This window comes from Cervus elaphus, chromosome 28 (genome assembly GCF_910594005.1).
Source record: "Cervus elaphus chromosome 28, mCerEla1.1, whole genome shotgun sequence".
NCBI classification, from domain to species: domain Eukaryota; kingdom Metazoa; phylum Chordata; class Mammalia; order Artiodactyla; family Cervidae; genus Cervus; species Cervus elaphus.
The window spans coordinates 9,986,223-10,010,673 of record NC_057842.1 but is presented as its reverse complement, the minus strand read 5'-3'; the positions used below and the strand labels follow the sequence as shown (position 1 = coordinate 10,010,673).

Sequence of the window (24,451 nt, the reverse complement as noted above, 5' to 3'; positions counted from 1 at the left end):
ATAAAGATCTCATACATCTCAATATCAATAAACAAAGAATCTGATTTAAAAATAGGCAGAGGAACTGAGTAGAAATTTTTCCAAAGAAGACATACAGATAGCTACCGGGCACATGTAAAAATGCTCAACATCACTAATCATCAGGGAAATAAGATCAAAACCGCAGTGAGGTATCCTCACACATCCCTGAGTACTTATTACCAAAAAGACAAGAAAAGTGTTGGTGTGGAGACATGGGATGAAATACCAGCTTTTTCTCTCATTATATGTAGTGCTTAATTGTCCAGCTTTTCATTTTCAACTGTTAAATGGGAATAATCATATTTCATACCAAAGAAGCATTTGTAAGATGCATTTTTTTAAAAAAGTAAAGTAAGCAGTATGCGAAAATCTGGCATATTTAACACAGAAGGAAATGTAATTGCTATTATTATAAACCACTTTCAGAGAGCTATTTCCAGTTTGATTATCTGCAAAGATGCCAGCAGTACTTTTCCCCCTGAAAATACTTAAATACATATGTCAACAAATTGAAACACGATTCATTAAAAATGGACTTAAGAGAATATTTGTACCTGTGAATATTTCTGTTGTGCTATACATGCATAATGAGTTTTTCCTTTTATTATTTGACACACAAAAATATGACATAAAATTGATAAAATTGTGTTGACATGTTTTTAATAATCAGAAGTCCCTTGTTTGTTTATATTTGAAGTCTGTTGAGACTTATCTAATTGTGGCACTCTGACAAGGTGTTAAGTCATTATGAATCTCTGTCTCTTCTGCTCTAAAATGAGAGTAATGCATAGTCATATCATCAGTATTTATGATGATTAACTAAAATAATATATTTAAATCAAAAGTCATATATGAGGCATCACACATGGACAGTTTCATTAAGAGGATATTTAAAAACTCAGTAACAATGGTTGCCTTTAAGTAAAGGACCTGGGTCGCTGGAAAACAAATTAGATAGAAAGAATTGTTTTCTACTTCTAAATTTTTTTTTTTTAATTTAAGCCTATCTTTCACTTTTTTTCAGTTTCATTGAAATATAGTTGACATATACCTATGTGTGTATGTATATATATATATGTATATATATATATATATATATACAGATAGATAGATAGGTGTACATATATAAGATTAAGGTGTACAGCATAATGGCTTGACATATATATTTTGAAATTATTACTACAATAAGTTTAGTTAGCATACAGTATCTCATAAAGGAACAGTATCTCATAAAGTACAAAGGAACAGCAAAAAGAGATTTTTTTTCCCTTTGGGATGAGGACTCAGGATTTATTTTCTTAACAGTTTTTGTATATATCACATAATAGTGTTAACTATAGCCATCATGCTGTGCATTACACCCCTAGTACTTATAAATGGAAATTTCCACCTTTCCTTGAATTTCCCTTGTCTCTAACCCCTGCTGATGGTAACCACAGATTTTTTTTTTCTATTTCTTTTTTTAAAATTTTCTCTCTTAGATTTTACGTATAAGGGAAATTATATGGCATTTGTCTGCCTCTATCTGAGTTACATCATTTAGCATAATACCCTCCAAATTCATACATTTTGTCACAAATGGGAAGATTTCACCCTCTTTCATTCCTTTTTTAATGGCTGATTAATCTTGTTTTACATATATATATAACATCTTCTTTGTTCATTCATCTATTAAATGGACACTTAGGTTGCTTCCACATCTAGGCTTCTGTAAGTAGTGCTGAAATGAACACTGGGATGCATATATCCTTTTGAATTAGTGTTTTTGTTTTCCTCATATAAATGTCCAAAGGTAGAATTGCTGGATTATGTGGTAGTTCTAATTTTAAATTTTTGAAGAATTTCTATACTTTATCCCACTGTGACTGTACCAATTTATATCCTGTGAAAAGTGCATGAGGGTTTCCATTTCCTTTCATTCATTTATTCATCTTGAATGAAAACAACCTTCAATACTAAACTCATTCCAATAACAAGACTTTAATATTTGCTTTGTATGAAATTCTCTTTCTCAGATATCCACTTGGTTGATTTTATCTTCCTTGATAATCCTTAAAAACAGTACCTGACTCATGCTTTCCACTATTCTATTCATCACTATCTGACTCTTTAAATTTAGGTATTTGCTTATCTTTATATTATTTAATTTTACCATGAGAATATGAGCTTCACATGGATAGGGGCTTGCTTATTTGTTTATAGCTATGTAACCAGAGCCTTGAATTATGTGTGACATATTGCATATGATCATAAATATGCATGAATAAGTGATTTAATGAATAATATCATAACACAATGTGTGGTATTTATTTATGTTTGTCAGTAAATATTATTTTCAAATATTCTTTAATTTTGATAAGTTGTTCCCTATTTATGAAAATTTAATATATTCCTTGCTTTGATTTCAAATATTTTGACATTTCAATGCTATAATGAACATCCCTGTATATGAACATTGTTGCCTAATTATGATTGCTTCCTTAGGATAAAATCTAGGGTAGAATTCCTTTATCAGATAATTAACATTCCATACTTCTTAAATATTTTGACACAGCAGGAAATTCATAGACAAGAGCTAGTCCAATACCTTGTTGCTAATACAAGTAGAAGAGATATTTAATTGAATGTGTAGATTTCTGAGGAAAAGAATAGGATGAGATGCAGAAGGAGCTCAGAGAAACATGGTGGTCTAGGGTAGGTTGTGGCTTTCTTCCCACTTAGCTAAGTCTTTTCGATATTTCTTACAAAGTCAGTTTCAGTTCAGATCAGTCAGTTTAGTCGCTCAGTCGTGTCCGACTCTTTGCGACCCCATGAATCGCAGCACGCCAGGCCTCCCTGTCCATCACCAACTCCCGGAGTTTACTCAAACTCATGTCCATCGAGTCGGTGATGCCATCCAGCCATCTCATCCTCTGTCGTCCCCTGCTCCTCCCAATCCCTCCCATCATCAGGGTCTTTCCCAATGAGTCAACTCTTCGCATCAGGTAGCCAAAGTATTGGAGTTTCAGCTTCATCAGTCCTTCCAATGAACAGGACTGATCTCCTTTAGGATGGACTGGTTGGATCTCCTTGCAGTCCAAGGGACTCTCAAGGGTCTTCTCCAACAACACAGTTCAAAAGCCTCAATCCTTCAGTGCCCAGCTTTCTTTATAGTCCAAACTCAGTTTAGTGGTGCTGAATTCTTTGGGCTTTTCCTTTTCTGTAGAACGAACTCTCTCAAATCTGAACAATAGCCTCCCTGGGTAGTGCATTCTTGGTTGTAGATTTCCCCCCATCATTTTAAATATATTATGACTTTCCTTTCTGGTCTGCAAAGTTTCTGCTAAAAAACATATTCATCATCTTAGAAATTGCCTCCCTTGTGGCTCAGATGTAAAGAATCTGGCTGCAATGTGGTTTTCCCTGGTAATGAATCTGCTTGCAGTGCAGGAGATGCAGGTTCAATCCCTGGGTTGGGATGATCCCCTGGAGGAGGGAATGGCAACCCACTCCAGTATTCTTGCCTGAAAAATCTCATGGAGAGAGGAGCCTGGAAGGCTTCAGTTCATAGTGTCACAAAGACTCAGACAGGACTGAAGTGACTTAGATTGTACAGGGTTCTCCAGAGTAAGTATTTGTACACAGAAGTTAAAACGCATGAGTTTGACCAGGTATCAACTACACAATTATGCAGAGGGAAAGATTATTACCATTATAGATGGGATGTGTCAAAAATGCAAGGCAATAATGGTTTAAGGTAGGTTTGGGATAGCACTTGGCTATTTATGCAGAAGCCAATGACTGCCTGAATAGACAACAGAATGAAATGCCCAATAAACAAAAATGATACTTTACTTTAGACTATTCTACAATCAAGATTAATACTAACCTTAAGGGGTTCCTTGATTGTGCTATTTAGCTTACCATATGTAGACTAAATTGCTACCTAATGGCCCATTATTCAGCATAAGGAAATTACAAACTAAAATTATGTTTTTGTGAACTGTTCTTTATTTCATGAATACAGGAGTATTTAATTCTCCCTTATTTTATTAATACATAGATATTAAGAATTAAAAAATTTTCCCTGCTTTTCAAGGTGAATTTCAAATTCACTTAATCATGGTAGCAAATTAATCAACACTATATGCTTCATTTATTAAACACCTATTAGCAATAAGTGCAAGAGTGTGCTTGATGTCATCTGAGTTATAGTAAGTTGTCATTCCTGTCCTTAGAAGATTTTAATTTCTTTGTGAAGAAGGGATATAATTACAGGAAGTAACTAAATACATGTTTAAGAAAAGAGAGAGCATTGAAGTAAAGAATATCAGCATCCTTACAATAAAGAGAGAAATATGACCTGAATTTGAAATGGAGAGGATAGCTTAATTTTAATTTCCATGTAAGACTCCATGGTGAAGGTAGGAGGAGCAGGATTTAGGTTGTCAGTGGAAGAAAATAGACTTCTCAGGAGAAATGGCTACTAAAAGATGTAATAAAAGTACAAAGAAAAGAAGTAGGAAAGAACAATGCCCACCTCATGGGGGCAGACATGGATGGTAAGTGTAGAGAACTGAAGGCAGAGGACATTGGAAGATACACTAGATAACATATGGAATATGGTGCTCGAACAACTAATAGACGATTAAAAGTGTGACTTTGACTTCTAAAATGGTTTTGACAAATCAGGATGCATGTGACATTTTAACAGTGCTGCAGATGTCTTCATAACTAACTGTAAAGGCAGGGGTCGATCCATGAATGAAGTTAATTGACACTAAATGATTTCTTTCACCTTAAACCAGAAGGTTCATAAAATGTTTAGCCATTTAGCTCATGGCTGCATTCAAAGCACAGTTAGGATGAGGGGACTGCACAAGCAGTGAGACAGACCCAGCATAATTTAATGGGGTAACAATATTTCATAAACTCCAAGGTTGTGATTCTTAATCCTGCTCTTACAGTTACCATAGCATGTGGCATTTCTGCATTAATTTCTCTGGTTATAAAATAGACTCTCTAGGGGATACTACAAAATCAATTGAATAATGACAAATAAGTACTCTGAGCTTCTTAGAAAACTAAATCTCATAATTGCCTTCTCCAGCCACCTTCATTTTACTTTACAGAGTGAACTGGAGTACGTGTAAGAGATGGATTAATCTTATCTTTCTTCATTCTCCCTTCATTTTTTCTTAAGAAATTGTACAAAAAGGGAATTGTTACAGAAATTCAGGATACAAAATTTTTGTTCATAAATGATAAACATATGTCATATATGAATAAAATCATTCCTATGATACATTTAAGAATTGAGGCATAAGTCTTTATGATCAAAATATGCACATATAACATACCTGAAGTATGCTTTTATGTTATGTCCACCGTTAGAATAATTATACATGGTCTTTTAATTTTCCAAACGAGGCAATAGATTTTCACTGATTCACCTAATTTTTTGATCCAGATTCAACTTTGCTCCATAGCTCACTTTTTTTTTTTTTTTGTTAATTTGGTTAAATTTAATGTACTGTCCTTGGACATAGAACATTTCTTGGTGTAGCACTAACAAGTTTACTGTATCTGATAAGGTTATTTTGAGCACATGCAATAGAAAGCAATAGACCTTGGCCTATTTAATTAAGTACAAGGAGATTTAAAATGAGTTTGCATGGTGCTCAAAAGGCAATGAAAAAGCAGGGAATCAAAGCCTCTGCAAAGGCAGGTACTAAAACAGTTTCAGGGACAAGGAATTCCTCATGCTTTAACCAAAGCATTTGCCATCAGGTTGCCTCCACTCTCCTGAGATCCCAGTCTGTATCTCTCTGTCTATGATCAAAATTCCTGGGCTGGGAGTAAAATCTGACTGCCCACCTTGAATGTAGCTCCAATGGTTTGACTCAGTCAGGTGCAGAGGGCAGGCCCAGGTGTTTGGGGCCACATCCATAGTGGGAAGATTTTTAGGAGCCCAGAACCCATCACTCTAGTTCTTATGATCAAAGGCATTTTTGGCTCTGTTATTGTATATAAACTCTACTCCAGTTTATGCTAAAGGGGATTTGAGTAAAACACCTCTAATAATAGCATTATTGGAAGCATAAAAGAGAGCAACTGCAAATAGATTTTGTCAGGAGTTAAGCCAATCTATACAAAAATCACTTACATTTATTGACTGTTTTCTACTCTTTAAAAAAATGATTGAAAAGTGGAATATTGTAGAAAGTAAAAGGCAAGAGTGGATATGTAAACTGTATTTCAATTAAAAAAACAAGAAATAGAGAAATAAAGAAAACAATGTTATAAGGGCCAAATTCCAATGCATCACGTAAAGTAACTGAAAAGGTACTCAATAGATATACTAGCTCAATTCAATTGCTCAGTCATGTCTGACTCTTTGCGACCCCATAGACTGCAGCACACTTGGCTTCCCTGTCCATTACCAACACCCGGAGTTTGCTCAAACTCATGTCCCTTGAGTTGGTGATGCCATCCAACCATCTCATCCTCTGTTGTCCCCTTCTCCTCCTCATTCAATCTTTCCCAGCATCAGGGTCTTTTCCAATGAGTCAGCTCTTCCCACCAGGTGGCCAAAGTATTGGAGTTTCAGCTTCAGCATCAGTCCTTCAAATGAACACCTAGGACTGATCTCCTCTAGGATGGACTGGTTGGATCTCCTTGCAGTCCAAGGGACTCTCAAGAGTCTTCTCCAACACCACAGTTCAGAAGCATCAATACTTTGGCGCTCAGCTTTCTTTATAATCCAACTGTCACATCCATACTTGATTTTCCAGTACATCCATACTGGAAAAACCATAGCCTTGACTAGATGAAACTTTGTCAGTAAAGATATACTAAGGGCCTTATACATGTACGTAAAAATACTGAAATCACATAATATATAATATGAAAGAGACACTTCAGTATGTCAGCTAATATCTATTCATATGTATTATAGAAACTTTCTAAGAAAGGAGCCTAGAACTGGAATACTTAGCCTGTTTTCTTAATAAAAAGAGATGGAGCAGATGTGGAGAGGTGTGCAACTGGATGGTAATCCATGAATCTGAGGCTGGATCACAGGACAGAACATTTGAATAAATGGAAAGATGATCATAACTGATGTTACTGTGGAAGAAGATGAAAGTTCTCAGCCCTGCAAATAGTTCTAAAATATCGATTGTGAATCTGTCACAAAAGGAAGATACAGCAGTAATGTAGGACTTCAAATGTCTTGACATCTGCTGTAAGTCTTATTGTGCTAAAAGCAACAAATCTGATAACTTAGTAGTGGCAGATAATGTGTTATCTTCAATACTGCCATCCCTACAAGTCAGCGCTCTCCCACAAGACCCATTCTCCAGCCCCACTAAGACCTGTGTGTCTCCATCCAGGAGCTCTACTCTCATGAACACAGACCCCTCATCAGGCTACTGTCTTCTTTGTTGGCTTTCACTAGCACCTGGATCTTTCCTAAGAAGTTGGTTGTACTTTCTTTCTTTCTTTTTTTTTTTTTTAGGGTTTTTATAATGCGGGGTGTGGAGGCTACGTTCCTCCTGTTTCTAAACCATTACAACCCAAAGCTGTATAAATAGGCATGCTCTGCTTTGATGCTTGCTGCTGCTGCTTCTGCTAAGTCGCTTCAGTCGTGTCCAACTCTGTGTGACCCCATAGACAGCAGCCCACCAGGCTCCTCCATCCCTGGGATTCTCCAGGCAAGAATAGTGGAGTAGGTTGCCATTTCCTTCTCCACTGCTTTGATGCTTACATCAGGCTTTATTACATGGGTCTTTCTCTCACCTCTGTCATCTACCCACCACCTGTCAGTAGCCTACACCTAGGACCATCCTCCCCCAAGTCTTTAACTCTAGTTAACAGTTTTACCCTGTGCCTTAAGCCTTGACATCATTCTAGCCTTTCCAAGGGCAATCTTAGAGCATTCTGATCCTCTTTTTTTTTTTTTTTTTGCCTCCAATTTTCAAGATTTTTTTTTCCTTTTCCATACCAGTCATTTCTCAACTTTCACAGCCTGAAGTGGGTTTTTGTGATAACATTTTTGCTTTTGGAGTCTGATATTCTATTTTCTATTTTTTCAAGTTTCTTCCTCCTTTAATATATTTTTTTCTGATTATAGTAAGAAAGCCTATGTTTGACTATCTTATTTCTCCCAGCTTGATCCTGATCCATCTACTCATTCATTCTCTTATCAGTCATCTCATCTCCTAAGTCTTCTTTCTTCACAGCTCTCATCTGGCCAGTTAACTAACTGCTTTCTCCACTCCTATTTATATTGTTGAACAGAGAGGGGAAAAACTCACAGTTTGCAAAAATTTGTGATTAAAAACTCAGACTTTCTAATCTTATCTGGTCTCTAAAAACTACCCGGGTTCCTATGTATGATGCTAGACAACTCGTTTCCAACTCACTATAGGTGCCATATTCAACCTTCATTCATGGAGATGCCCAAATATATCATCCCCTCTACTTCAAAGAGAATATAGAAGATTAAACTAAGAAGTTCTTAATGTTTCTCGTTCCTTGGATATTTTGAGGAAAGTAGCATAACTTCTTATCAAAAGTGACTTTGAAGTGTAAGGACTCTTATTGTCATGTAAAAAAAGGAATGATGTAGATTATTCCAGGGTTGGTTCATCTGCATTCTGTTGTCATTAGAGAACCATCCACTTTGCACCGTGGTGAACAGATTCAAGCATGAAACCTCATGATCCCTGACTTCTAGTCTTCATGACTGTGTATAATTTCCTTTGGTTTGGGTGGGACTTGTAACTTGCTGTAAACAATAAAATATGGCAAATGTGACAAGATGTTGCTTCTTTGATTATGGTATGTAATGTTGCTCCTGGATGTACTTTGTAAACTCTCCTTATGAGCTTTGGGGAAGTAAGGAGCCATATTATACATGCTCCCTGTCAGAAAACTGGGCAAGGCCTTTAGGAGCTGATGGGCAACTCTGGTCAACAGGCAGGGAGAAATTATATCCTCAGTTTACAACCACAAGGAAATGAATGCAGAATACAACATGAGTGAGGTTGACAGCATAATCTGCCCCACTAGAGCCTCCAGATGAGGACACAGGTTGAAACCTTACTTGCTCAAAAAGTCTACCTGGTAGCCTTCAACCAAAAGATGCCATTTCATTTACACTTTCTAAATGATAATACTAAAGAAGTTTGGAAGCAATTATCCTGAGGACAATACCTGCAGTATGATAAGACCTGCATCCAGAAAATAGGAGATATATGAAAGCTATTTTTCAGGGTGGAAATGAACAGCATTTGACCAATTACATGGGAGTAGCTAATATATTAAACATCTCCTGCAATTTACAAGTAACTTTTTGGTGGCTTGAAAGTACCCTGTTTTTACAATCCACCATATTATGCAGAGCTGAGTAAATATAGTGGGAGAAAGGAAAGTAGGACTGTCCTTCCATGTATGGCCTGGACTGGGATCTGAGTTATCAAGGCCATGTAACAGAAATTGAGTTTGCAACAGGGCACACAGGACTAAACAAAACAATACTCTGTCACCAAACCAGAAATAATGGCAATCCAAAGCAGGGGCTTGTTACCTGATTGGACTTTCCAATTTTCTTCCCTTTGAGACAATTGAAGCATGGATAGTTCCTTCCCAGAGAGAATCACATAGCATTATTGGATAACTTGTGTATGTGTTTATGTGTGTGTGTGTGTGCATCTGATATTTAGGTAAAAGAGCTGTGAGTCCTCATTTTGGTACTTTCTAGTACAATTCACCCAACTAAAATAGTTACAAATGCAGAGTGCCCCTCACTACCCTACTCTATCTTGTTGCACATGGATTTTAGTACATATCCTTGCTACCCCCTCTCAGCCAAACCAAAAATAACTAGTATTATATTATCAAATACAAATATAATTATATCCACTATAATATTCAAGCCCTTTTGGGAAGTATGTTGTAATTCAAGGCCAACTTATTTATTGTTATTATTTAATTCATCCTCAGTTTATGCAAGAGAATATTTTCTTTGTTACACCTTAGAACATTCCATATTTCTTTAATACCTATTTATTATTCTTAAATTATATTTGTCTTGAAGAAAAGCAAAATCAAATTTTAGTGTAAATTACTAAGTCATGAAATATTTATTAAAAGGCAATAATATGAAAATTCTCAGAATATCCTTTTTTTTTAATCAATATACAGTGATGTCCAACAAGTAAATATTGTAAAACCCCAGTACATCTCAGTTAAAGAGGTATGATATTTGAAGAGCACCAAGAATGGAAAGTAAATACTATTTAATGTGTTCCTACTTTCTCCCTTCTGGCTATCCCTTTCTCATCATCATCTGCCATGATTGTAGATTATTCTCACATCTCAGCTCAACAAAATGTTTTCAGTGAAGTAGCCCTGACACCTCAGAATAGATGAGTCTGTCTCATGGATACTCTCAGTGCAGCTCCTCCTATGCCTTCAGAAACTCTAAAGCATTGTTTATGTCAGAGCACAATCCACTTATTTTCCTGGGAAAATAAAGAACTCGACTAAGATCTCCCTGAGTCCACAGCTACCAGAAATGCAAACCACAAAGAACCACACATTCTGCATTGGGAGTGGAGTGCAGTCTCTCACCTGGATGGTAAACATGTACTAAATGGGCAGGGTGAGAGGGGCTATGGAAAGATTGGTAAAGCCTGCGGAGGTGTAACAAGGTGTAGAGCCAAGTCCTTCCAGAACCAATGGAAGTAGCTTGATCCCCTTCTCCCTCACTTGACACAAATGACTTAGATGCAATCATTTGATGCCTTACTTTTGATTTCTCTGGGGAAGTAGATGCCCTCCCTCCTCCCCCGCCCCCCCCCCCCGGCCCCACAATGCTGAGAATCCCAAGGGTGTTCCTCATGCTCTTCTTTCCTGGTGTATCAGGTACAACAGTCCTTAGAAAAGTGCTTATACTTGCTTCTTGGTCCACTGGAGAGGCAGAGTCAAGGTAGAGCCCTGTGAGGGCAGCAGCTCTCCCCTTGGCATCTTTTCTTATTGTGGGAAGAAAATCATATCTCACTTTTGTATTAAATGCAGGAATATGAAACAAGTTGTATTTTATGGGCACCAAAACTCCCTACATATTGCATTGCCTGAATACATATTTATAGTTGTGTTATTGAAACCAATGTGGTCTGTAATTTTTAATGCACTTAGAGTTCTACAGCCATGTGGGAATTAAATTTATTTTTCCTGTGTGTGAAAATTCAAGTAGAGGAAGAGTTGAATACTTTTAGGTGTCTAATTCCCCAAGGCTGGCCACCTACTCACCCTGCTGCTTCTTCCGTGGTCTATCTGTCATACTGCCCTACAGCATCACTAAAGGTGATTCTAGAGATGTTAATGAGTTTGGAAGACTCAAAATAAACAATCCAAAAGAAACAGTTCATTCTCTCCTTCCATCTCTAAATATTAATGCTCCAAATCCAAAGTTTTACTTATACTGTTTCTGATAATCCCTTTTCTTAATCATGTCCTTGTCATCTTCTTTTCCCATTATGCTACTAAAGGTATATTCAAGTAAAACTGAAGTCAAGAAAAAAAAAATATGTCTACATTAATTTATTGTAGAGCTTCTCATTTTTAATCATATTAAAGTTGATTACATTTATATAGGTTCATTCTTCAAATGAGTTCAGTTTATCTCTTTTGTGCTTACTGTGATTCTAAAGGAAAATTCAAGCTATGATTCATTTCATCATGAGCTATTCTCTACCCTCTAAATTTAATCCTCTAAACAGTCAAGCAAAGGAAGTCTCTTTAACATTATTTGTAGAAACATTTACTTATTTCTGCTCATCTTATTCTGAGTATACTTTGGAAAGTGAAATCTAGAATTTTGTATCTCAAATGCAGAATATCTGCGCTATAGGAGGAGTATTATACTTTGAAAGTAAAACTGTTGTTTCTTTTGAACTTTATCCATGAAATATAAGCCCCAGAAATGACATAGCTGGTAATTCTTCTCTTTTAAAGTTTTCAAACAAATATTTATGAAAAACTTCGTATGTGCTACCAGCTTCCCTGGTGGCTCAGACGGTAAAGCGTCTGCCTGCAACGCAGGAGACCTGGGTTCCATCCCTGGGTCAAGAAGATATTCTGGAGAATGAAATGGCAACTCACTCCAGTAATCTTGCTTGGAAAATTCCATGGATGGAGGAGCCTGGTAGGCTACAGACCATGGGGTTGCAAAGAGTCCGACACAACTGAGCGACTTCACTTTCCTTTCCTTTCATATGTGCTAACCCTTTTGGACCCAACTGGTGCAATAAAGAAGACTCTAGTAAAGTTCTGTGCTCTGTTTATGTAACCTTTGCACTGCCCTTGATTCCCCCCATGAGATCCAGCATGAGGACACTTTCTTTACGCTTGCATCCTATCTGTGCTGGAGGAAGAACGACAGCTGAGCAAACCTGGCCTCCTCAGTGTTTATACCCACCAGCTGCATCCTGGCTCTGACCACATCCCAGCATGCCTGATATTTCTCCCTCATTGACTGCTTGGCTTGTTTCTCCCGGAAATATTTCAAGTCTCTTCAGCTCATAGGCTTCCAGTTTTTCTCCTAAAGATCAGAGCTCTTCACTGAGCATTTTGATATAATTCAGAAGGAGCCCTTTGTTATCTCAGTCCTCCTAAATTTTTCATCAGTCTTCCATACAGTCTCAGAAAAGAATGGAATGGAATTGCCCAAAATATAGAACTGTATATTTAATGCCATTTTTGTGGGTATCCTGAAGAACCCTGAATGCATGCTAATCCCTTTGAATTCAAGCATTTTAAATGGCATCCTCCTAATTTATTTTATTTTTTTTATTATTTTTTAATTTTTCCATTCCTAATTTTTTTTTAAATCTCCCATTCATTCAGTTAGCAAATATTTACTCAGGATCTAATATATTAGGCAGTGGGTCTAAATAAGAAAAAAATGAGACATTAAGGAGTTCACAAACTGTTATTTAGATAATCATTCTACTGTGTGATAATAAGCATACTAACAAGTATTGAACTCTGACTACAGACAAGGATGATATTAAACTCACTATTTAATATAATTTTAAAACAAACCATGACAAAAATTATGTCCAAGAAAGTTCTATGTTTATATTACTTCTTCCAACTCTGAGACTGACATTTTGCGGGGTTCTATAACTTGTCAAATCATATTAAGAGAGTGGCAGAATTGATATTCAAACACATGACTTTCTGACTCCAGGACTGATGTACTTGAAGTATCATATTATCTATACAATAATGGGCTATACAATATACTATGAGAGAATAGGAATGTCTAATCCAGACTGGAATACTTCAAAAGTCCCCACAGAACAGGTTATACCCACTTTGTCTTACTAAGTGAGCAATTTAGCTAAAAGAGTGCATGGGTCTCCTCTGCAGGTCAATACTAGTAGAAGAGATAGTACATAGCAAAATGACTGTTAGCAGAATCAACAGAGAAAAGATAATATTAGAAGAACAAAGAGTAGAAAAATAGAAGTGGTGGCAAATTATGTCAAGAAGTAGCCTGGTATCTTGTCTGTGAAGCCCTCCTTTGGCACAATGAGGACTTTAGATTTTATATATTACATAAAAAGTATTGGGAGTCAGTACTATTTTAATAATTTCCAAGGTCAGATGTGCATTACTTACTCATACTGAACCTAGAATGGAAGAGGGGTAAAGGAGAGAACCAGACAAGAAGCAGAGACAGGCCATTGTTCCAATAATCCAGGTGAGAGGTGATTAATGGTAGCTCCACAGGCAATGGCATTGGCTTTCAGCAGACCTGTACTGTTATTCTGTCTCTGCCACCCCCTAGCTGTGTGACTGGGGGATGGTTTTCAGCCTTTTCAGTTTCTAAGTTCCTTAGATGGTAAATAAGGGTAACAACTCTTTCATAGATTTATTGAAAAGGAAAAATGTGACATTCCATGTAAGCTGCTTAACAGATGGCTTGACACATTTTAAGTCTTTAACAAGTCAGTGACATTATTATTAATGATGTTTAATTTACTTGCAAAATCAATGTTAATTGCCCTCTTGGGGAGTGGGACATGGAGCATTAGTTCATATTTTGGTCTTAAAAGTCAGGGTTAAATGTTGCCTGCTGATGGAACAGGTTAGACCACTGGACTGCAAAAATTTCCACTCACAAAATGTATGTAGCAGGTGGCAATTTTAGTGTACAAACCCAACATACATTTCATAGTAAAACTGCATCAAGTCCTCTCTTGATGTGAGAATATCAGCCTGAAGTACCTTTGAGGCTTCCTCTCCTTCAGAGTGTCCCATAGGTCACCAAGAATCTGAAGAAAGTGCCAGGGTCTTTTTTTTTTTTTTTTCATTCAGGTAATTGTTTTTATTACTCAGTTACTAAATTTATATTTTAATTTGAGGAAAATTGATTTACAATGTTGTGTTGACCCCTGCCACAGAACAATGTGAATCACCCACAATTAAACATACATTCCCTCCCTCCTGAACCTCCCTCCCCTCCCCACGTCCCACCCATCTAGGTCATTAGAGTGTCAAGTTTCTCCCGGTCTTATACAGCACTTTCTCACCAGCTATTTATTTTATGTAGGACAGTGTTTATATGTTGATGCTACTTTCTCCATTTGTCCCACTCCTTCCTCTCCCCATTGCATCTGTAAGTCCATTCTTTATATCTGTGTCTCCATTCTTCCCCTGCGAATAGGCTCATCAGTACCATTTCAGGGTCTTAATTCATAGTGATTCTATAATTTCCCTGGATTCTTCTGCTCCCCAGTCTAATGACCAGAGAGAGTCTTTAAACTCTTGTCTGTTTTCAGTACCCTGCCCTGTGGACTCAAAGCTATCCATTGTGGTAGCAACAAACCTCAGAAACTCTAATTTTTTTCTTGCTTGTTACATGTTCATGCCTGGTCAGCTGGAGGCCTCTGCTCTGCACTGTGAACATTTTGGGACCCAAGAAAATAGATGGTTTTGGTGCACCATGGGAAAGGGAAAGAAAAATCATCATGGGTCCCTACTTAACTTTTAGAGTGTCTACCAAAAAGTGACATGTTACTTCTTTATTTAACATTGGTCAAAGCAAGTCATAAGGGCATACTTAAATCTCAAAGAGCAGGAAAATAAAACCCTACCATGTACTTAGGAAGAGAGCCAGGTATGTTTGACAGATGTCAGTCACACTCTGCTTCCACAAACTTGCACATGTTGACGTTTCAGTCTCTTCTTTAGTTTGGAAAAACACAGTGTGCAGCCTCTACTGTTCTCTCTCAACAAGCTTGGATACCCTTCACACTTGCTGATGGGGACTTTGTCTTTATCATATACAGAGAACATCACCAAGTCCACCCACAGGATCTCACTCTTCCTAAAGTGGACCATTTCTACTCTCCATTCAAGCTCTCTTTGCTTCACTAAAGTCTTGATATAGATAACTTCTAAATGTCTGCAATTCTGTTACCTCATCACAGATTTTAAAACACTTAAGGCTTTAACTATCCATCACTATTGTTACCCCTCTCAATTTTTGAAGCAAAGAACTCTGGAATAAGAATTAAGACAAATTTTATGAAACACAAGAGGGAAAAATGCTTCGGAAGTGAAGAAAAGTACAAATTATATTATTACATAAGGGAAGTTTCAAAAATGCAACATCTTGTGCCTGTTATGGAAAACAATACAAAGGCTCCTTAAAATCTAAAAATAGAGTTACCATATGATCCAGCAATCACTTTCTGGCATATATCCAGAAAAGACAAAAGCTGTAACACAAAGGACACATATACCCCAATGTCCATAGCACCACTATTTCAATAGCCAAGAACTGGAAACAATATAAATGTTCATCAACAGGGGAATGGATAAAGAAGATGTGGTATGTGATCCTACACACAAACACACACACATACACACAATGGAAAATTACTCAGCTATAGAAAAGAATGAAATGATACCATTTGTAGCAACATGGATGGACATAGAGATTATCATGCCAAGTCAAGTAAGTCCAACAGAGAAAGACAAATATCACATTATATCACTTATATGTGAAATCTAAAAAATAGTACAAATGAATTTGTTTACAAAACAGGCACAGATTCAAACATAGCAAACAAACAATTGTCAAAAGAAAAGGAGAATGGATAAATTGGGAGTATGTGATTAACAGATACTGCTATGTATAAAATAGCTAGACAACAAAGATCTACTGCATAGTATAGGGAAGCATATTCAATACATTACAATAAACTATAATGGAAAAGAATCATATATATATATATATATATATAGTTATTTAGTTCTTAAGTCATGTCTGATTTTTGTGACCCCATTCACTGTAGCATGTCAATCTTCTCTGTCCTTCACCATCTCCTGGAGTTTGCTCAACCTCACATCTGTTGAGTTGGTGGTGTCATCTAATCATCTCACTCTCTGTTGAGGAGAAGGGGTTCTCCTCCCACCTTCAATCTTTCCCAGCATCAGGATCTTTTCCAATGAGCAGGCTGTTCACATCAGGTGACCAAAGTATTGGAGCTTCAGCTTCAGTATCAGTCCTTCCAATGAATATTCAAGGTTGATTTGCTTTAGGATTGACTAACTGGATCATTTTGCTGTACAAATAAAACTAACAAAACGTAACTCAACAACATATAATTTTAAAGTTTTAACATTTTAAGCAACATTATATGACTATTTTTTGGACCTAAAATTTTAAGTGACACAAATAGCCACTCTGGTATTTAGGCCACTCAGATAAGCTACAATCAGCCAGCTGAGACTTTGATGTTATTTATTTCTCCATTCAGTAAAGATAGAAACTAATCGTCTCCTACAATGTCATTGCCTTTTGGTATTACATAACTTTGTTTATTAATAACTATAAAGATCTGATATACCACTATATTCACTGGGATTTTGGAAGTTAAATACTTAGTATTCTTTGCTAACATATGTAACCTTAGGTGGCTTAAACAGGCATTTAAGAAAGTTTCACCTCATCTGTGTACGGCAACACTGATGAATTATTTCAGAGCAGATGTTAACGTTTAACACATTTACTTCTTGGATGTTCATTTGAAAAAGAGATCTGTAAGGCTGTAAATTATCAGACTGACAGACTGGAAAGAAGAAACATATCTGTATTTTTTTCTATCAATTAAACACCTTTGATTTTAGAGTCAATATCTTCAGTGAAGTCTTTTAGAGCTGTTAAACATTGCTCATGTCTCTTCAATTACTCTTACTAAGTATTTAATAACTCCATAGGAAGAAATTCTGTTCCCACTCTCTGTGGTTACACAGTTCCCAGTGCTAATTCTTTACTAAAAAAAACAAACAAAAAAATCCTTAAGAGTAAAAGTCTGTCCTGAAGAGAGGAATGGATTGGGATTTCTCAAATCATACGTGGAATAAAGAAATGAATCTCAAACATCAGTGTGAATCAGAATCAACTGGCATTTCGGTAGGTTAAAACACAGACTCGAGTTTCTGATTCAGCTGGTCTGGGGTTGAGTACAGAGCTCATCTCTAACAAGAATCCAGGAGGTACTGATGCTGAGGCTTCTAGTCTGAGAGACACACTTTTGGAGGTACTGATGCTGAGGCTTCTAGTCTGAGAGACACACTTTAACATCAAAAGAGTTAGCACCCCATCTCCCAGCTTCTATTAGAAGACATGAGCCTAATTTCAGTGAGTATCTTTCTCCAAGTTGCAAAACTACCTCTTTATCACAAAGAGGTGAGAAGTTCGTTTTTCCTCTGAAAAAAAAGGCATTCAGATAATACAGATGGTCACCCCAAGTTCCAGGTAAAATTAGGATGAATTGTGGTGACAAATGGTGTTGTCAAGTTCTCTTGAGGACCAGTTTTTTTTTTTTTTTAATTTATTTTAATTGGAGGCTAATTACTTTACAAGATTGTGGTGGTTTTTGCCATATATTCACATGAATCAGCCATGGGTGTACATGTGGACCAGTTTTGTTTATCTTAAAGATATGTGTATAATGGATTGCAGTTAAAGTTGATTGCCTACAATACTCAGCACATTCTGGTTTAATGCTTATTCAACAATAAAAGTGTTTTCTTTCTCTAAAAAAGAGTCACTAATGTTGAATATAAGTTTACCCAGTTGTCTTCCTAGTTTAAAAATTGTTCAATAATTGAAAAAGTCATGGGGCTTTTGCAAATTCAATAAACATGATTTTGTTTCTTGGAGATGTAGAACAAAGATTCTAAGTAGCCCCAGAAATAAGAAAAAAAAAAATTGTTTAATTTCAATATTTTGATGCAGAAAGCTTCCCCCCTCTCATGGGTAATGAACATCTACTTAAAATATTTCATCATTACAGGGAAAACTGCTCTCAGAACTTTACTATGAGAACCACCTAGCATGCTATCTTGTAGAACTGCATTCATCACGCTTGACCCTTTAGGAAAAGGATGCCAAATATCTGCCTTTCTTCTCACACAGAGAAGGAGTCAATGATACCAAAAGCGTCCTTGAAAGTGTAAATACTTTTTGGGAAGCCATAGTAGAGCAGATATGCTCATCATACCATTTTTTTTTCCCCCCTGGATATTACCATCAGTCAAAAAGTTGTACTACACACTAACCGTATGTCCAGTGCTTTATTTTTTCCATCTTCAGATCTAAATGAGATCATTAACTTGTTAATGAGTGGAAATGTTGCCTGGCAGCCAAAAAGAGGTTGTAACTATCAGTTTCACGTTGCTGCAAAATGAATGATCACACGAATAACAGATGAAAACAACACACACTTACTATCTCATATTTCTTGATCAGGAATCTGGACACAGCTCCCTGGGTTCTCTTCTCAGGATCTCACGAGGGTGCAATGAAAGTGTAGTCAGACTGCATTCTCACCTAGAAGATCAGCTTGGGAAAGATGATCTTCCAAAATCTCAGCAGTTGTTAGGAAAATTCAGCTTCCTGCCATTGTGAGGCTGATGTCAAAATTTTCTTCTTGGCTGTTGCCTCACTTCCTGGGAGCCTCTCAGTCCCTTGCTCCACGGCCCTCTCTGTTGCCTTTTTTCAAATGACAGCTCACATTTTCAAAACCAGAGGAGGAGAGACAGCTCTTCTCATCAGGGATGGCCCCATTCTTCTAAGTGCTTTCAGCTGATTAAGTCAGGCCCTCCTAGGATAACATATTTTAGATTAGTTCAAACCAACCGCTTTAGAACAGTATATTAAATCTGCAAAATCCTCTCACCTCTGCCTATTCTATTGGCTAGAGGCATATCCCACCACACTTGGGGTAGGAGAGAATATGGGTGGAAACTCAGAGTGTAGACAGCATAGATTGCATCTTAGCATTTACCTTTTACACTAAGTTTAGATCACAAATTATTTTTCTGACAAGCAAATCTGTGATGAGGTGGAAAAGCAGTTTAAACCAGTGGTTAACAAAAAGGGAGAGAACTTGAGAGTGTTAGAACATGCTCATAACTGGGCCTTAAACCAGGGTTTATAATTTAAATATCTTGGAGTAGAATTGGTGCCTCAGTCTGTTTTAAATGCTCCCAGGTGATTCTTTGTTTAATTAGGTGAACACAAGTGCTTTCAGTACTTGGAAAATTGAGAGAACTAAAATGCTTACCCAACAGCCTACCTGTTTCTAATCTCATTGGAAGACCCTAAAATAAGTTAGATTGTCTAATTCAACACCTGCAGAAGCGGCTATTGTAATTTGAGAGTCATTTGTACTCACATTTTGGTGAGACCTGAGGTGTCCAGGATTTAATTCTTTAGTAAGATGAAATGTTTAGATTAAAAAAAAAATAGTTCATTTGCTTCCTTCATACCTTCTTAAAAATTTCAGCTGAAGGTAGATGTATATATTTAAAAAGAAAAGAAAACTATAATAAATCCTGTGATGATGTTGTGTTGGAGTTGAAGTGTCAGTGTAAATTCACATTTGTATGTGTCCACACTCTCCACTTTTCTGGGAGAGATATCAACAACCTCAGATATGCAGATACCACTCCAATGGCAGAAAGCAAAGAGAAACTGAAGAGCCTCTTGAAGAGGGTAAAAGAGGAGAGTGAAGAAGCTGGCTAAAAACTCAACATTCAAAAAACAAAGATCATGGCTTTCAGTCTCATTACTTCATGGCAAATAGATGGGCAAAAAATTGGAAGTGGTGGCAGATTTTTTTTTCTTGGGCTGCAAAATATCTGTAGACAGTGACTACAGTCATGAAATTAAAAGATGTTTGCTCCTTGGAAGAAGGCTATGACAAACCTAGACAGTGTTTTAAAAAGCTGAAACATTGCTTTGCTGACAAAGGTCCATCTAGTCAAAGCTATGGTTTTTCCAGTAGTCGTGTACGGATGTGAGAGTTGGACCATAAAGAACGCTGAGCAACAAAGAATTGATGCTTTCAAATTGTGGTGCTGGAGAAGCCTCTTGAGAGTCTTTTGGCTAGCAAGGAGACCAAGCCAACCAATCCTAAAGAAAATCAACCCTGAATATTCACTGGAAGGACTGATGCTGGAGCTGAAGCACCAATACCCTGGCTACTTGATACAAGGAGCCAACTCACTGTAAAAAGACCCTGATACTTGTAAAGATTGAAGGCAGGGAGAGAAGGGGGCAGTGGAGGATGAGATGGTTGGATGGCATCATCAACACAATCGACATGAATTTGAGCAAACTCCAGGAGATAGAGAAGGACAGAAAAGCCAGCGGTGCTTTAGCCCACGGGGTTGTAAAGAGTTGGACACAAATTAATAACTGAACAACACACTTTCCACTGAATGAGCCTGGGACCAGCGATACCCCAGTAGCAATGAGCTCATTTAGTGCCTAGATCTTGGCTTCTAAACACCACTGTCACTAAAAGGAACCATGTCTTCTTAAAATATGTGGATAATTCAGGAACGACATTGTAAATGCCAGACATGAGCTGGAAAGCTCATGAAAAACATCCTCAAAGAACACTGGGAACATGTTAACAGAACATGGAAGGGAGTCTGAAGAGTTTCCCACTGTTGAAACCAGGGACAGTTTAAATTTAAAAATAAATATATAAAGAAATGAATAAATAAACGTAGGGATGATAATTTTTCCCTTATAGTAGAAAGCCATGTAATAAATGTATGAATGATTTAAAGCTTCACTATTTAGTAATATCATAGTAATTGACACATGCAAGAATTATCCCCGAATCCTCAAAATACTGGGTGAAAAATTTTGATGAAAACTAGCATATTTACATAATCTCACACTGTATTCCCATGAACAACAAAATAACAACAACAAGCAATTTAATTGCAAAAGGAAGAAAGACTACCTTTTAAGTGGAAAATGACAGCAGATGCGACTCTAATCAAGTAGTTAAGATAGCATTAACAGTATTGAAACAAAGTCCAAAATAGATTGAATGAGATAAAGCACAGCCTGAATTGTCTGAATCTAATCATGAAGAAATACAAAGCAAACTGAGTGTCTTTCTATGAAATAACCCTGTAGAAGTATATGTTCAAGCATCAAGGGTGAACAGTTTCTGACTGAAGGAGAATGAAAATCTATTCCATTTGAAGGATAGTAAAAAGACATGACAACTAAATGCAACTGGCCAACTTTGTTTGGATTTTTTATTATACATACTATTAGACAACTGGGAAATTAAATAGATTAGATAGTGCATTAGTTTGCTAGAGCTGCTGTAACAAAGTAATACAGAGTGGGCTTAAATTACTGAAATTTATTTTTTCACAGTATGGAGGCTGGAAGTTCAAGATCAAGGTATAGGCAGGCAGTTTTGGTTTCTTCTGGGGCTTCTCTTCCCCAGTTTGCAGACTGATACTCTCTTGCTTCCTCTTTGCATCATGGTCTCATGGTCTCCACCTTCCTGTGGTGTCTCATGTGTGTCCAAATTGCTTCTTCCTAAGGAGGCCACAAATGAGAGTGGTTTAAGACCACAGTTACTGGCCTCATTTTAACTTAATCAACTCCTTACAGTCTCTGTCTCCAAATACAGTCATATTCTGAGGTATTGGGGATGAGGACTTCAATATATGAACTTGGGGGGACACTATGTAGCCCTAAACAGATGGTATTAAGAAATCAATGTTAATTTCCTGATTTTGATGGTCATACTGTGGTTATGTTCAAGAATGTCTTTGTTTTCATGACTGCACACACTAAGGAATTTGAAAGTGACATCAGTTTCTCAATTTACCTTTAACTGGTTCAAGTTTTTCATGCTATATTATTTAAAAGTAGGACCAGTAAGAAAATGGTGGATATATGGAAGAGTCATCAATGTCATGCTGAGGAAAGGGCTGAAACAGTATTTACTAAGTGACCAGCACTTATTGTTCTGGCTTTAGTTGCAAGCTAAAGGAATTGTGATTATAGATGGAATCACTTTCTTGCTCTAAATATGAGAGATTTCCAGGAATATAAGTAAAACAGAACCCTAGGGGGAAAAGTAGAGATAAAGCTCTAGTTCAGTATAGTCAAGAGAGATGAAAGAAGTTTGATGGTCGAGGCACAAAGCTTTATATCAACTTCTGACATCTTAAGTGGAGAGCCCTGGTAAATAGAAGGAAACTCAGCTGTGGCTGGCTGAGAAAAAAATGGGAAGCATCAGAGTGTAGAGAAGTTAAAACAATTTTTGGACAAGAGATAAATTCAACATTATATGATAATAGTAATTGACAGTGTATAAAAAATAACACCTTATTTTCCTCTACACTGATCCTTCCTCCTCTGAATGTTACGATCATATTTAATTGCAATGAATATAAAAAGATGGCCACCATAAACGGCAGAAATGGTATTGACCTAACAAAAGAAGATATTAAGAAGAGGTGGCAAGAATACACAGAAGAACTGTACAAAAAAGGTCTTAATGACCCAGATAACCACGATGGTGTGATCACTCACCTCAAGCCACACAACCTGGAATGTGAAGTCAAGTAGGCCTTAGGAAGCATCACTATGAATAAAGCTGGTGGAGGTGATGGAATTCCAGCTGAGCTATTTTATGTCCTAAAATAGGATGCTGTTAAAGTGCTGCGATCAATACTCCAGCAAATTTGGAAAACTCAGCAGTGGCTACAGGACTACAAAAGGTCAGTTTTCATTCCAGTCCCAAAGAAAGACAATGCCAAAGAAGGTTTAAACTACCACAAAATTGCACTCATCTCAGTTCAGTTCAGTCACTTGGTCATGTCCAACTTTTTGTGACCCCATGAACTATAACCCGCCAGGCTTCCTTGTCCATCACAAATTCCCAGAGTTTACTCAGACTCATGTCCACTGAGTCAGTGATGCCATCTATCCATCTCATCCTCTGTCATCCTCTTCTCCTCCTGCCCCCAATCCCTCCCAGCATCAGGGTCTTTTCAAATGAGTCATTTCTTCACATCAGGTGGCCAAAGTATTGGAGTTTCAGCTTTAGCACCAGTCCTTCCAATGAATAGTCAGGATGGACTGGTCGGATCTCCTTGTAGTCCAAGGGGCTCTCAAAAGTCTTTTCCAACACCACAGTTCAAAAGCATCAGTTCTTCAGTGCTCAGCTTTCTTTGTAACAATTCTCACATCCACACATGACAACTTGAAAAACCATAACTTTGATTAGATGGAAAATAATAGAATAGAAAAGACTAGAGATCTCTTCAAGAAAATTAGAGATACCAAGGGATGATTTCATGAAAAGATGGTCTCAATAAGGACAGAAATGGTATGGACCTAACAGAAGCAGAAGATATTAAGAAGAGGTGGCAAGAATACATGGAAGAACTGTACAAAAAGATCTTCATGACCTAGATAATCATGAAAATGTGATCACTCACACTCACCTCCAGCCAGACATCCTGGAATGTGAAGTCAGGTGGGCCTTAGGAAGCATCGCTATGAACAAAGCTAGTGGAGGTGATGGAATTCCAGTTGAGCTATTTCAAATCCTAAAAGATGATGCTGTGAAAGTGCTGCACTCAATATGCCAACAAATTTGGAAAAAGCACTGGCCACAGGACTGGAAAAAGTCAGTCTTCATTCCAACCCCAAAGAAAGGCAATTTCAAAGAATGCTCAAACTACCACACAATTGCACTCATCTCACATGCAAGTAAAGTGATTCTCAAAATTCTCCAAGCCAGGCTTCAGCAATATGTGAACTGTGAACTTCCAGATGTTCAAGCTGGTTTTAGAAAAGTCTGAGGGATCAAATTGCTAATATCCATTGGATCATTGAAAAAACAAGAGAGTTCCAAACAATCATCTATTTCTGCTTTTTTGACTATGTCAAAGTCTTTAACTGTTTGGATCACAACAAACTGTGGAAAATTTTGAAAGAGATGGGAACACCAGACCACCTGACTTGCCTCTTGGGAAACCTGTGTGCAGGTCAAGAAGCAATAGTTAGAACTGGACATGGAAC

The 24,451-nt window shown here is 37.1% G+C and overlaps 1 long non-coding RNA gene across 1 annotated transcript; it reads left to right on the top strand.

Moving 5' to 3' along the window:
* The first annotated feature begins 327 nt into the window (after window positions 1–327).
* LOC122685592 lies at window positions 328–22,981 on the top strand. The gene is made up of 3 exons (XR_006338457.1): window positions 328–344; window positions 21,548–21,555; window positions 22,820–22,981. It is a non-coding gene; the product is annotated as an uncharacterized LOC122685592 (long non-coding RNA).
* Window positions 22,982–24,451: the final 1,470 nt, after the last annotated feature.